At 36.8% G+C, this 13,322-nt stretch overlaps 1 protein-coding gene and 1 long non-coding RNA gene across 3 annotated transcripts in view; one reads left to right on the forward strand and one right to left on the reverse strand.

Annotated features, from left to right (window-relative positions):
• The window catches only part of Csmd3 (CUB and Sushi multiple domains 3), a 1,310,498-nt gene that overhangs the window by 277,768 nt on the left and 1,019,408 nt on the right, over nucleotides 1-13,322 (reverse strand). The window lies entirely within an intron of this gene.
• LOC120093811 (uncharacterized) overlaps nucleotides 1-13,322 on the forward strand; it is a 64,157-nt gene that overhangs the window by 29,164 nt on the left and 21,671 nt on the right. For both annotated transcript variants that reach the window (XR_015624799.1, XR_015624798.1), the window contains exon 2: nucleotides 10,728-10,989. This is a non-coding gene — a long non-coding RNA (uncharacterized LOC120093811). The remainder of the gene's footprint in view (nucleotides 1-10,727; nucleotides 10,990-13,322) is intronic.

Below are 13,322 nucleotides of genomic sequence, written 5' to 3' on the forward strand. Positions count from 1 at the left end.
ATGGGCCACATGTGGGGCAGGCTCTGAATGGGTGTTCCTTCTGCCTATGTTCTAAACTTTCCCTCCCTATTCCCTCCCAAGGATATTATTGTTCCATCGCCCCCCCTTTTTTTTTGGTTCTTTTTTTCCGGAGCTGGGGACCGAACCCAGGGCCTTGCGCTTCCTAGGCAAGCGCTCTGCCACTGAGCTAAATCCACAACCCCTATTGTTCCCCTTTTAAAGAAGGAGTGAAGCATTCGCATTTTGGTCACCCTTCTTGAGTTTCATCTGTTCTGTGCATCTAGGGTAATTCGAACATTCGGGCTAATATCTACTGAATACATACCATGTGTGTTTTTCTGTGATTGGGTTACCTCACTCAGGATGATATTTTCCAGTCCCATCCATTTGCCTATGAATTTCATAAAGTCATTGTTTTTGATAGCTGAGTAGTAATCCATTGTGTAGATGTACCACATTTTCTGTATCCATTCCTCTGTTGAAGGGCATCTAGGTTCTTTCCAGCTTCTGACTATTATAAATAAGGTTGCTATGAACATAGTGGAGCTTGTGTCTTTGTTATACGTTGGGGCATCTTTTGGGTATATGCCCACGAGAGGTATAGCAGAGTCCTCAGGTAGTTCAATGCCTAATTTTCTGAGGAAGCTCCAGACTGATTTCCAGAATGGTTGTACCAGTCTGCAATCCCACCAACAATGGAAAAGTGTTCCTCTTTCTCCAAATCCTCGCCAGCATTTGCTGTCACCTGAGTTTTTGATCTTAGCCATTCTCACTAGTGTGAGGTGGAATCTCAGGGTTGTTTTGATTTGCATTTCCCTATGACTAAAGATGTTGAACATTTCTTTAGGTGTTTCTCAGACTTTCGGCATTCCTCATCTGTGAATTCTTTGTTTAGCTCTGAACCCCATTTTTAATAGGGTTATTTGTCTCCCTGCAGTCTAACATCGTGAGATCTTTGTATATTTTGGATATAAGCCCTCTATCAGTTGTAGGATTGGTAAAGATCTTTTCCCAATCTGTTGTTTGCCGTTTTGTCCTAACCACAGTGTCCTTTGCCTTACAGAAGCTTTGCAGTTTTATGAGATCCCATTTGTCAATTCTTGATCTTAGAACATATGCCACTGGTGTTTTGTTCAGGAAATTTCTCCAATGCCCAAGTGTTCGAGATGCTTCCCCACTCTTTCTTCTATTACTTTGAGTCTATCTGGTTTGATGTGGAAGTCCTTGATTCACTTGGACTTAAGCTTTGTACAGGGTGATAAGAATGGATCGATCTGCATTCTTCTACATGCTGACCTCCAGTTGAGCTAGCACCATTTGCTGAAAATACTATCTTTTTTCCATTTGATGGTTTTGGCTTCTTTGTCAAAAATCAAGTGACCACAGGTGTGTGGATTCATTTCTGGGTCTTCAATTCTATTCCACTGGTCTACCTGTCTGTCTCTGTACCAATACCATGCAGTTTTTATCACTATTGCTCTGTAATATTGCTTGAATTAAGGGATAGTGATTCCCCAGGAAGTCTTTTTATTGTTGAGGATAGTTTTAGCTATCCTAGGTTTTTTGTTATTCCAGATGAATTTGCAAATTTTTCTGTCTAACTCTATGAAGAATTGGGTTGGAATTTAGATGGCGATTGTGTTGAATCTGTAGATTGTTTTTGGTAAAATGGCCATTTTTACTATATTAATCCTTGAGAATGGAAGATCTTTCCATCTTCTGAGATTTTCTTCAATTTCTTTCTTCAGAGGCTTGAAATTCTTACCATACAGATCTTATATTTGCTTGGTTAAAGTCACACCGATGTATTTTTTAATATTTGGGACTATTATGAAGGGTGTCCTTTCCCTAATTTCTTTCTCGGCTTGTTTCTCTTTAGTGTAGAGGAAGGCTACTGATTTATTTGAGTTAATTTTATACCCAGCCACTTTGCTGAAGGTGTTTGTCAGGTTTAGTAGTTCTCTGGTGGAACTTTTGGGATCACTTAAATATACTATCATATCATCTGCAAATAGTGATATTTTGACTTCTTCCTTTCCAATCTGTATCCCCTTGACCTCCTTTTGCTGTCTGATTGCTCTGGGTAGGACTTCAAGAACTCTACTGAATAAGTAGGGAGAGAGTTGACAGCCTTGTCTAGTCCCTGACTTTAGTGGGATTGCTTCAAGTTTCTCTAATGTAATGTACTCTAATCATGCTTTCCCCTCCCTAGCTCTTACCAGATCCTCCCCACTTCCCAAACACCATGCTCTGCCCCCCCTCTCTCATAATCCCACATGTATATATTCTCATTTTTCTGAGGAACTGCTATATTGATTTCTAATCTGGTTGTAAAAGGTTGCACCCCCACCAGATTGCAGAGGTGTTCCACTTAGCTCCTCATCCTTACAAACACGAGCCCATCACTTGTGCTTTTGAACCTAGCCATTCTATCAAGTGTATGTTAAAATCTCAGTGTTATTTTTATTTGCATTTCCTTGATGAATAAGAATATATTGACCATTTCTTTAACTATTTCCCAGCCATTTGAGATTCTTTTCTGAGAATCTGCACTCAACTATTTCATAGATGCTTTATTCAAAATAGCCAGAAACTAGAAACAACCTAGATGTCCCGCAATCAAAGAATGGATATAGAAAATGTGGTATATTTACACAATGGAATACTATTTAGGTGTTCAAATGTATAACACCATCAAATTTGTAAGTAAATGGATAGAACTAGAACATATTTTCTTGAGTGAGTTAACCTAGACCCAGAAAGACAGGCATGGTATGAACTCACTAAAAGTAGGTATTAGCTGTTAAGTAAAGGATAATCATGCTACAATCCACATACCCAGCAAGGCTAAGAAAAAAGGAGAGTTGGGGGTAGGATACATGAATCTCCTTTCCACATTCTTTAGGTAGACTGGCGGTGGGTGGTGATGGGAACAGGAGAGATAGGTTGGGGAAGAGGAGAAAGAGATTAGTGGAAGAGGGGATAGGAATTGCGTGTGGGGGGGTAGTGCATTTCCTGGGTGATTAGGAAACGTAATGCAATGGAAACTCCATGGAATACATAAGGGTGACCTAGTAAATTCTCCTAGTAATGGGGGGCATGGATCCTGAACTGGCAATTTTCTGTGACCAGGCAAGGCTTGCAGTGGTGGGATTGAGACATTACCCAGTCATAAAACCTTCAACCTTCTCTTTGTTCTGCTTTCAAGATGCACTAGGGCAATGGTAAGCACAGAATTTGTGGGAGTGGCTAACCAACTCAATGTACAGGCCACCAGAGAAAATCCATCCTTGACATTGCCTGTATGGACAGGAAGCAGAAGGTGGATAATGTAGGCAGCTAGAAAGGAACTAAACACAACTGGGAGTGGGGAGGGAGTAAAAAAAAAAAACAAAAAAGGATAAAGAAAAAAAAGTCAGTAGAAGGAAACATGATATTCTTTTATACTTATAGACCAGTGTCTAGGATAATTGTCCTGGCAGAGGATTCATCCAGCAACTGATGGGAGTAGATTAGAGACCCACAACCAAACATTAGGCAGAGCTTGGGGAACCCAGCCGAAAAGGTGTATATGTGTGTTGGGGTGGGGGTGGTGGATTGTAGGAGCCAGAGATGTTGAAGACACCATGAAAACACAGCACACAGAATCAAATAAGAAGGGTTGTAGGGGCTCACAGAGACTGAAGCAAAAATCACAGAGATTATATGGGTCTAAGCTAGATCCTGTGCATGTGTGATATTATTATGGAGTTTGTTGTTTTTATGGTAATGGGGCTTATTTTTCACACTTATTTTTGTCTTCTCTTGGACTTTTTTCCTCCTACTGTGTTGCCTCCACCAGCTTTGACATAAGGGTTTCTACCTATTCTGTAACTTTTTATGCCCTAGTCAGGTGATATCCTTGCGGGGTCTGCTCTTTTCTGAAGGGAAATGGAGGAGAAGTGAATGCGGGGGAAGAAGAGAGGGGACAGGAGTGGCTAGGAGGAGTAGAGGGATTGGAAAGTGCAGGTAGGATGTAGATATTAGAGAATAATAAATAAATAAACATTTAAAGAAAGAAAGAAAATTCTCAGCTATAGAAAAACAAACAACAAAGTTAAAAAGCCAAACCCAACTAAACAAGAACGATCCCAAGTGATCTCTCTCTTTCTCTCTCTCTCTCTCTCTCTCTCTCTCTCTCTCTCTCTCTCTCTCATACACACACACATACAGACACACACACACACACACAGACACACACACAGACACATGCACACGCATGTATACACAGGCGCACACACACACACACATACAGACACATACACACATACACAAAGCAGATGCACACATGCACACAAATCACACAATTAGAAACCAAATACATTAAATAAAATGCATTGATGTGAGGACCAAACTATCATGTACCAATGGTAGTTTTATTCCTGAATAATATACGCAACGATAAAGCTGACAAGGAAGATAAGAACAAGTTTTGTAGATTTTTTTGCCATAAATAAGCCTGTCTACTTGTGGTTTGAGACAGGACAGGAGTGTGTGACAGAGAAGAACAAGTTTCCCCTTTCCAGAAAGTAAAATAGAACAGCAAACCAATAACATGGAGAGAGATATCTTTGAAGTGTTCAGCTATATTAGATACTTCATAATACATACAACGTAGCTTCAAGCTACTTGGAATTTTCTATCTGTCTCTTTACTTTTGTAATGTATAATTTATTATCAAATACACTGTATAATGAAAATTATGATATATAAATTATTCTCATAAATGAAGTGAGGTAGTTTGAAAAGCAATGTCTTCTTACAGGTCATAGAAGAGCATGGTGCTATATTAAATCAATAATTTACTAGCTGCGACCTGGGGTCCTTCAGTTTGAAAGGACTGCTGTACCTTACAAAACTGCTGGTTCACTTTTCATAAATTACTTATGTCCTGATATAGCCGGATTGAATGTCACAATGCATAAATTCTCTTATGGAACACATTTGAAAGGTCCCCATGGTGCATTGTTTTAAAATATAAAACCTTTCCAGAACAGACCCTTAAACTCTCTGCTGTGGATTTTAATACAGACAGCTATTATTTCCAATATTGACCTTAAAATTAAAGTTGATGCTTTTCCTTCTCATGTTTATTCAAAACTTTGATCACTGTGGAAATATCCATGTGTCCAGCTATGCCTTTCATGGCTTGGTTCTGTTTGCTTACTTGCCTTAGAGATAAAACCTCCAATGGTGATTTTTTTCTTTAAATTTATAATGGTGATAAATACTCCTTTAAATTAAATTACTATATACAATAATTATATAGTATTCTCATATATATATAATAAATAAAATTCTTTTAAAAATAAAGCCAATTAAATATGCATTATTATTTCATTTAACATTTATTGAGTGCTACCTTTTGGTATATTCTTATCTCTTTATTAATAAAACAGTGAATAATATTGCTGTGAGTTTTCCTTTCCTTTCTTTTTTTCAGAACAGAAGCTAAAATCATTCTCCATCCTCCCTGTAATAATTTTTTGCATAAGTTCATATTATTTTGGAGCTATTTTCAAATATTTATTTTATTTTGATTATGATTATATGTGTTGGGGTGAGGGGAGATGCCTGGGTAATGCAAGTGCCTACAGAGAACAGAAGACTGTAATTCTCTGGAGCTGAAGTTACAAAAGGTTATGAGCAGCCCTGTGTGTGTTCCACCAATCATATATAAGTTGTCTGCAAAAGAAAAAGCGGGAGATCTTTCTTACTGAGCCATTACTCCAGTCCTTCATGTTACATTTAGTAGTAAAATTTTTCATCACAACATGGTAATTATTGGCCATGGAAGGCACTCTAGTGACTCAATATGTAAAATCAATAGATGTACGATCAACCCTGTCACCTCATGTATTGTTTTTGTTTTCATTAGATATTGTTGACCAGAAAGGTTTCCCTTTACCCAAAATGATTCTGTGAGATATGGCTCCCATCAGTGTAAAAGAAAGAGTCATTCAATAGAAGATGCTAGGAGCTGGTTGGCATCCTTGGGAAGATATTTTCATCATCTGACATAGAAATTTAGTAGCAGTCCTGGGGATGCAGATGGTTAATGTGTGAATGGAATATCATTGTTTTTGACTCTCCATTTCAGACATTGTGATATAATATGCAGGCTATATAAGTCATCTGCTTAGAGTACAAAGTTGAGTGAACTTTATCCTGTTGACATGTTGTGTAACCAATGTGACACCAGTTCCTAGACATTCTCCTCTTTGCTATAAGAATTTCAGCATGCAAAAGTAAAGACCTTCCATTTCCTACTATTGCACCTCTGTGACAGGCACAAACCTGTGATTCTGTGATAAAGCATACATGACAATGACAACCCCTGAAAATGACTGCTAGTGAATTATTGATGCTTTGTGAAGCTAAAATCCTTCATGCAGTTTAGTTGGAATTGGATTTTTAAGACATTTTGAGTGATGCTAATCTGTTTCTTTTTAAAGTTACTTAAAGCACAAATATGTTAGCGTAAAATGAGTTTATAGAAAAAACTTCTTTGTACTATTTTGTACTAAAGCTTCAACTCAGTGTTGCTCTCTTTGGAAGTCTGTCTTAAATTAAATGCTATATTAAGCTCCTATTTTTGTACAGCACTCCATTGGGTAATTTTAGGAGAAAGGCTGCCATCTATAATCGTATCTGTCATTGTATATGTGGCTCATTAGTAGTTATGTTTATTTCTAGATTGTAGGAGGTATTAAGTTTTTGTTTCCATGCTTTTAATATTATCTGTACCTTTAGAACTAAGTATGATGCCTCAATACATGGTGGACTTTTGCTAAAGATGTTATATTAAGAAAACATATGAGGGCTTGAGAGATGGCTCAGTGGTTAAGAGCACTGATTGTTCTTCCAGAGTTCCTGAGTTCAATTTTCAAGAACCATACAGTGGCTCACAATGATCTGTAATGGGATCCAGTGTCCTCTTCTCGTCTGTCTGAAGATAGCTATGGTATTCTCATATACATAAAATAAATAATAATTCTTTTAGAAAATATAGCAAATGAAATATGCATTATTAATATTTTCCTATTGACTAAATTATCAAACCTTTGAAACATTTTATGGTAACATATGGCTTAATAATAATAAATTTTCATCATTTTGGAAATAAAAATAAAATATTGAGTCTTAAAGTTGAGCTTTACTTTTTACCAACCATGCTTGGAAGAGAGAGAACTATGAACTAAAATGACAAGAGGAAGCATATCTTCAATTACACCTGAACACGGGTCAAACGAATGAGGAACTGCTCCCATCTACAAACTTCTGGGAGATATAATGAGCTCTCCTAGGGCTTTAAGAAGGTCAATTAGACCTCAACCACTGCAAAAAGTTACAAGTCATAAACATGAATTCAGCAGGAGAACTTCCTTAACTGCTTTACTCCTTCCTGGAGAGAGAGAGATGGTCTTTGCGGTACCTTCTACAGCACAGTGCTGTCCTCAGGGAGGAGCTGACATCTTCAATTTTGTTAGTATGCCTCAACTAACTAATAGTGTAGACAAAACTACACTATTGTTTCCTAAGGAAAACAGAATCATTTCAATTCAAGTCCCTTTCAAGATATTGATCTCTGGCTGGTTGTTGAGGGTCATGTGGTTGGGGACCAGAGTCTCACTTACGTGCACAGCTCAATTTTGTCTTTGTATAAATGAAATTCTCCCTTAGGAATCTTGAAGGAAATCTTCGAGAATCTTGATCACTGGAGCTAAAAAATGTAGCTTAGTAAAATTTTCTTTAACAAAAGAAAGGGAAACATCCAGGACTTTAAGTTGACGTTATTTTACTTGAAAACTATTGTTACTTTACTGTATAGTACTAACCAGATCTCTGACCACTAAAACTTAGAAACTGAGAAACTCATATGGGTAACATAGGACAAAAGGCAAAACCAAAAATGCCACCTTGATTCTCATAGAAACACAATACACATAATTCTTATTTTTTTCATTATTATTAAGTATTAGTAGGTCCCATTTTTGAGAAAAAGTATCAATTATTCTAGGATACACAAAAAATGCTATATAGCTAAAGGTGATCTTGAACTTCTCAACCTCTTAATTACTAGAATTATAGGCATGTAACACCAATATTGGAAAAATTTCCTTTGTTTTAATTCTTGTAAAATTCTTTAAAGGAAAACGGCTCTCTTTACTCTTGTATGTTCTTTTTCAGAGTGCCAGTAACCCAAGTACACAGAACGGTGCTATTACCACTGGGCTGGATTTTTACTTGGGGAGTAAGTTAATCAGAAGAGAGTTTGGGTACCCTACAGACTCTGTCCGTTTCAACATTTACCTCTGTCTTCTTGTATCTTGCAGGAAGGCCTACATTTGTCCTCTTTTCCTCTGTACTCTGCCAGAACACCTTCCAGCAATTAGATCTGATCCAGATGTGAATTTCAGACGTAAAATCCAGATGTAAAAATTTCAAGCTCTAAAACTATGCTAAGTGTATGAATTTTTAATAAATAATTTTCAAATATTATAAGAAGCTACACAAAATGTACTAAAGTTCCAACAGAAATATTCTGAGCATTCTTAGGTTGTAGAAATTAAAAAAAGAAAAGAAAAGTCAATAAATCCCCACTTATGTAAGACCATAGAAGCATGACAAGTATTCAAAAGCAAGACTTTGATTAACCACTAAGTCAACTCTCCAGCACTATGGCAGAATTATTTTAAAGATATACTCCAAAAACTGTTAAAATAAAATTACTTACTGAGTATTAATTTAGTTTTGAGTTTACATATCACTGTACTGTGATTGAACATGTGTGATCACTATGGAAACCACATGAACTTATTCAGTAACTCGGTGTTTAAAACAAAAATTCATGCACTCCAAGTTGGCTTCAAATTCTCAGTGCATCCAAGGTTGCCCTTCAACTCCTGATTCTCCTGACTCCACTTCCCTCAGTCCTGCAACCTGCCTTGATTAAAAAAGTATTCAGAAATAAAGTAGTTTTAAAGAGAATTTCAAATAAAATCTAGTGGATAATACAGTAGGAATCAGGTAAGGAGGATAAGAGAAATATCTCTTGCCATATAAGAGGCAGGCTTGAAGAAGTTAAATAAAAGTAATGAGACTTCCTAAGCCAATTAAGAACACTTTGTAAGCTGATTGGTAATGTGAACAAAAGGACAATTAAAAACTACATTTATGGATGTAATATTCCCTAAATAAAGGGAGTAAGTTCACAACACGAGCTCTCAGTCTGTCACACTATCCTTCACTTATTCAGCCAGAAGGAGGGCTAGTTATGTTCTCTTAGTTCAGCTTTGCCAGCCTGTACACCAATTTCTCAACCTAACTCAAATTTCAGGAACAAGAACTCTTGCAGGATGACATCCTGTGAATCCTTTGGAGTCAAACCTCTCCCAACACCAACAACAAAACTTATTTGAGAACATTAGAAATCTAGCTTTCTATTGTGTTAAAAATCTATGACTTGGGCGGGAGAGATGGGTCTGTGGTTGAGTACTGACTGCTCTGCCAGGGGTCCTGAGTTCAATTCCCAGTAATTACATGGTAGCTTTCAACCATCTGTGGTGTGATCTGATGCCCTCTTCTGGTGTGTCTGAAGACAGTGGCGATGGACTCACATATATAAAATAAATAAATCTTAAAAAAAACAAAAACAAAAACAAAAACAAAAAACCTAAGGCTCACTGACATCTTCCCACCTTATCCCACTGTTCCTATGATTGATCATTGGAGAGCTCATCCAATGTAATAATAAAAGCTTTGTGAGACAATTTGTTAAAAAGGCATGACTTTGAACATTAACGGAACTTTATTTTGTTTGTTTGCTTATTTGTTTTCTTCACTTATAACACAAATTCTGCTCCTGGGATTGTAGTGAAACTTAAAGTCTCTTTGTAAGTAAGTTGGAGCCATCTATCTGTGTTTTTAGACCTTTTATTGTGAACATAGATTTTGCTTCTATGTGTTTCACCAGATTGTGCACTTGGAAGGGTATGATCCATGGCTATTTCCTTTGATAGTTTACTACTAAAATAATGTCATATTTCATAATTTACTTTCAAGTTTCTGAGGCCCTTAGTGTACCTGGGGTTTTTTATATATCAGAGATATTTTTATTATGGGCATACAGTTGTTGTTTCAGGTGTAGATACTGATTCCATTCTGAGATCTATGAATCGGGGCAAAAATAACTAGGAATTTTTTTTAACTGTAAGACAAGTGTTCATATTTTAAAGTAAGTGAGAAAGACAGTCAAGCAAGTGTTGAAAATATAATTTTTGGTACTTACATTTTTGTCAATTTGACACAATGTTGAATCACCTGGGAAATGGGAATGCCAATTGAGAAAATGCTTCCATTCAATTGGTCATTGCAGGAAAGTCTGTGGGCCACTTTTTTGAATGATGATTATGTGAGAGATACTAGTGTGTTATAGGGTGTGTCACATCTGGACAAGTAGTCATAAACTATAAAAATGCAGGTCATTAATTGAAGCACATGAGAGGCAGAAGAAGACAGATCTTTGTGCGTTCAACACCAGCCTTCTCTAAGGAGTGGGCTCCAGAGCATCCAATATTACACAAAGAAACCTGAACAAGCTATGGAGACCAAGTTAGTAAGCAGTTTTCTTCTATGGTGTCTTCTTAATTTCCTACCTGAACTCATATCCTTGCTTTCCTTCACAGTGAAAACCAACAATAACAGCAACAACGACCCTTTCCTCCCCAACTGATTTTGGTCCTGGTGCTTATAACAAGAACAGAAAGCAAAAATTGGAGAATATTTCAGGCTAAGAAAACAGGAACTGTGGAAGCTCTGAGTGGGAACAGAAATTATGGTTGGAAGAAACAATGATGCGAATGGTAGAGCATATCCATGGAAACAGAGTAAAGGAGAAACAGTGTGTTGGGGCAGATAAAGTGTACCTTAGTATTATAACCTAATCAGGTATGTTGTTGTTGTTTGTGGGTTTTTTTTTTTTTTTTGCAAAGCCATTGTGTCCTTGAATTGATGCTTATGTATCCCATATGTTGGGCGGCGGGCTGTGAAAGGTACTGATTCCTGTTGAGATATGTCAAATCCCCAAGACCCTAAAAGGGATGGCAGGTACACTCCCAGTCCCCAAGAAGATCAAAGCCTCACTAGCTGCAGGTCCCCACAGACCCCCTATAGAGAGGTTTGAGTCAGACCAGTCACCTAGGGCAATGCCCCAAGCCCCTCTTCCACAGGTGAGGACTTGATGACATGCTCAAGACAGATCAATCATAGAGGCATGACCATGACTTCAAATATGTAGATGAGGTCTTCCCAAGCTCTCAGGCCAAACCAATAGGAAGTACCTGTTTTCAGACACTGAATCATCCTAAAACTGTATTTAAGAATCGTGTTCAGTACTAAAGGTGTGCAAGAATCATTCCATCATCATCTGAGAGCTTCTGTCAAAAGAGCTGTAACACTGATGCTTGGGCAAGAGATCTACTCTCCCAAAATTGTCACCAGAAAACCTCTTACATCCCTTGCCAACTAGTCAGTCCTCTGCTGGCTAATCCTGACCTGAAACAGAGTCAGAACAACACCAGTGGAAGTGGTGAAGAGCCCTTCCACTCCTGCCTGAGTTCTCATCCCTTCTCCTGAACCCCCACACCTAGCCAGACCAGAGACCTCCATGGAAAAATCCAGCACAGAGGCCCACACCCATGCATGCTTTAAAAGTCATCCTTACTTTCATAAACTACTACATGGAGAATAGAACAGAAAAACTGGTTATCTGAGAAGGTATACCTCTTAGAGGACTCAGTGCTCTAAGCTAACTTACAACTGTCCCTTTAGTTAAAATAAGTCAACACGATTAAGTAGGATAATATATATATTATATAATATATTATATTATAATTTATAATATTATAATATTATAATATACACAGAGAGAGAGAGAGATCCCTATTTGCTTAATTTCCTTTCTTAATATTGAATGAGATTTAATGAGATTTATGAATAACCCTCATACATGGCTGTTATTTTAATCCAATATGTTTGTTAACAACTACATTTTTGTTCAACAGATGCTTCTGAAATTACATAGAAAAAATTGGTTTCTAAAAACAGTTTTCTTATGTTAAATTCAAGAAAATTATGGTTATGCATATGCTTTTTTGCTACCTTTTAGTATATGTGACAATCTTCTGTGATAAACTGCAGGGTTTCTCATCACTGAGCAGAAATTACAACACAATGCAATTGTTTTGGACCTATTACTGACAAACATAAATCTCAATGTATCTATACTAAGCTCCTTAAAACATATTTTTTGAGAATGAAAATGAAACATAATCCTAAGCAGAGGTAATAAACCCACCTTTTAATTCCATTGTATCTTGTAAATTGCTATGATTCTGCTCTAGCCTGTAAGTCTTCTTTTTATGAGTCTGTGTATATATATTAATCATATGCTTAGCCAAAATTGGTAAATGACCATTCCATAGCACTTTATGTGTTTCTTAAGTGAATCTCAGAAAACATTAAGAAGGCAAACGAAGTTATGTTGTGAGCTTACATACTATCACCAGGTGGTTGAAGTCTTATGTCAAAAAGATAGCACAAACTTTTGGTTTCAGTGCTAACACACAACACAAATAGATACTCAAAGCATTTGTTTTTAGCATTATGTATCATATTCTAACAGGCAACTATGAACTTTTTGAATATTCAAGCATAGTTTAACATGCCCTGACAATGTTTTCAAATCCTTAGGCTCTTAGGCTCTGTTGGATGAGATCTGGTATGAAAAGCTGTACAGAAGCAGCCACCTAATTCTCCAGTAGTATTAAAATAAGTAACAGTGGCATGAACATACTAACATATAGCAGAAGCAACCACTACAACTGGAGAATATAATTGGAAGAGACAGATTGAAAGGGAGTTGCTACCACATAACTGCTTTCCTATCAAAGACTCATTAGATGATATCACACATTTATACATCAAGTTGGATCAGAGAAGTTCCACAAATATCTGGGAAAGTTTATTAGGAAAAAAACAGATTGTCAAAAAAAGATTACAATGGGGCAGAGAATATAATCATTGAATTAAATATATGTAATTTTACAATATTATTTAGTCACCCATAAATAGAAAATGTCTTCTAAAAGTAACAATTTATTTTTAAGAACAGTGAAATTTCTGGAACACTTACATATGATGTAGGCAATAACTGACCCTTAAATGTTGTTACTATATTAGAAAGCCAGTTAATGTTATATATAATTAAAATTAAGGAAATA

The sequence above is a fragment of the Rattus norvegicus genome, chromosome 7 (assembly GCF_021556685.1).
Source record: "Rattus norvegicus strain SHRSP/BbbUtx chromosome 7, alternate assembly SHRSP_T2T, whole genome shotgun sequence".
Classification (NCBI taxonomy): Eukaryota; Metazoa; Chordata; class Mammalia; order Rodentia; family Muridae; genus Rattus; species Rattus norvegicus.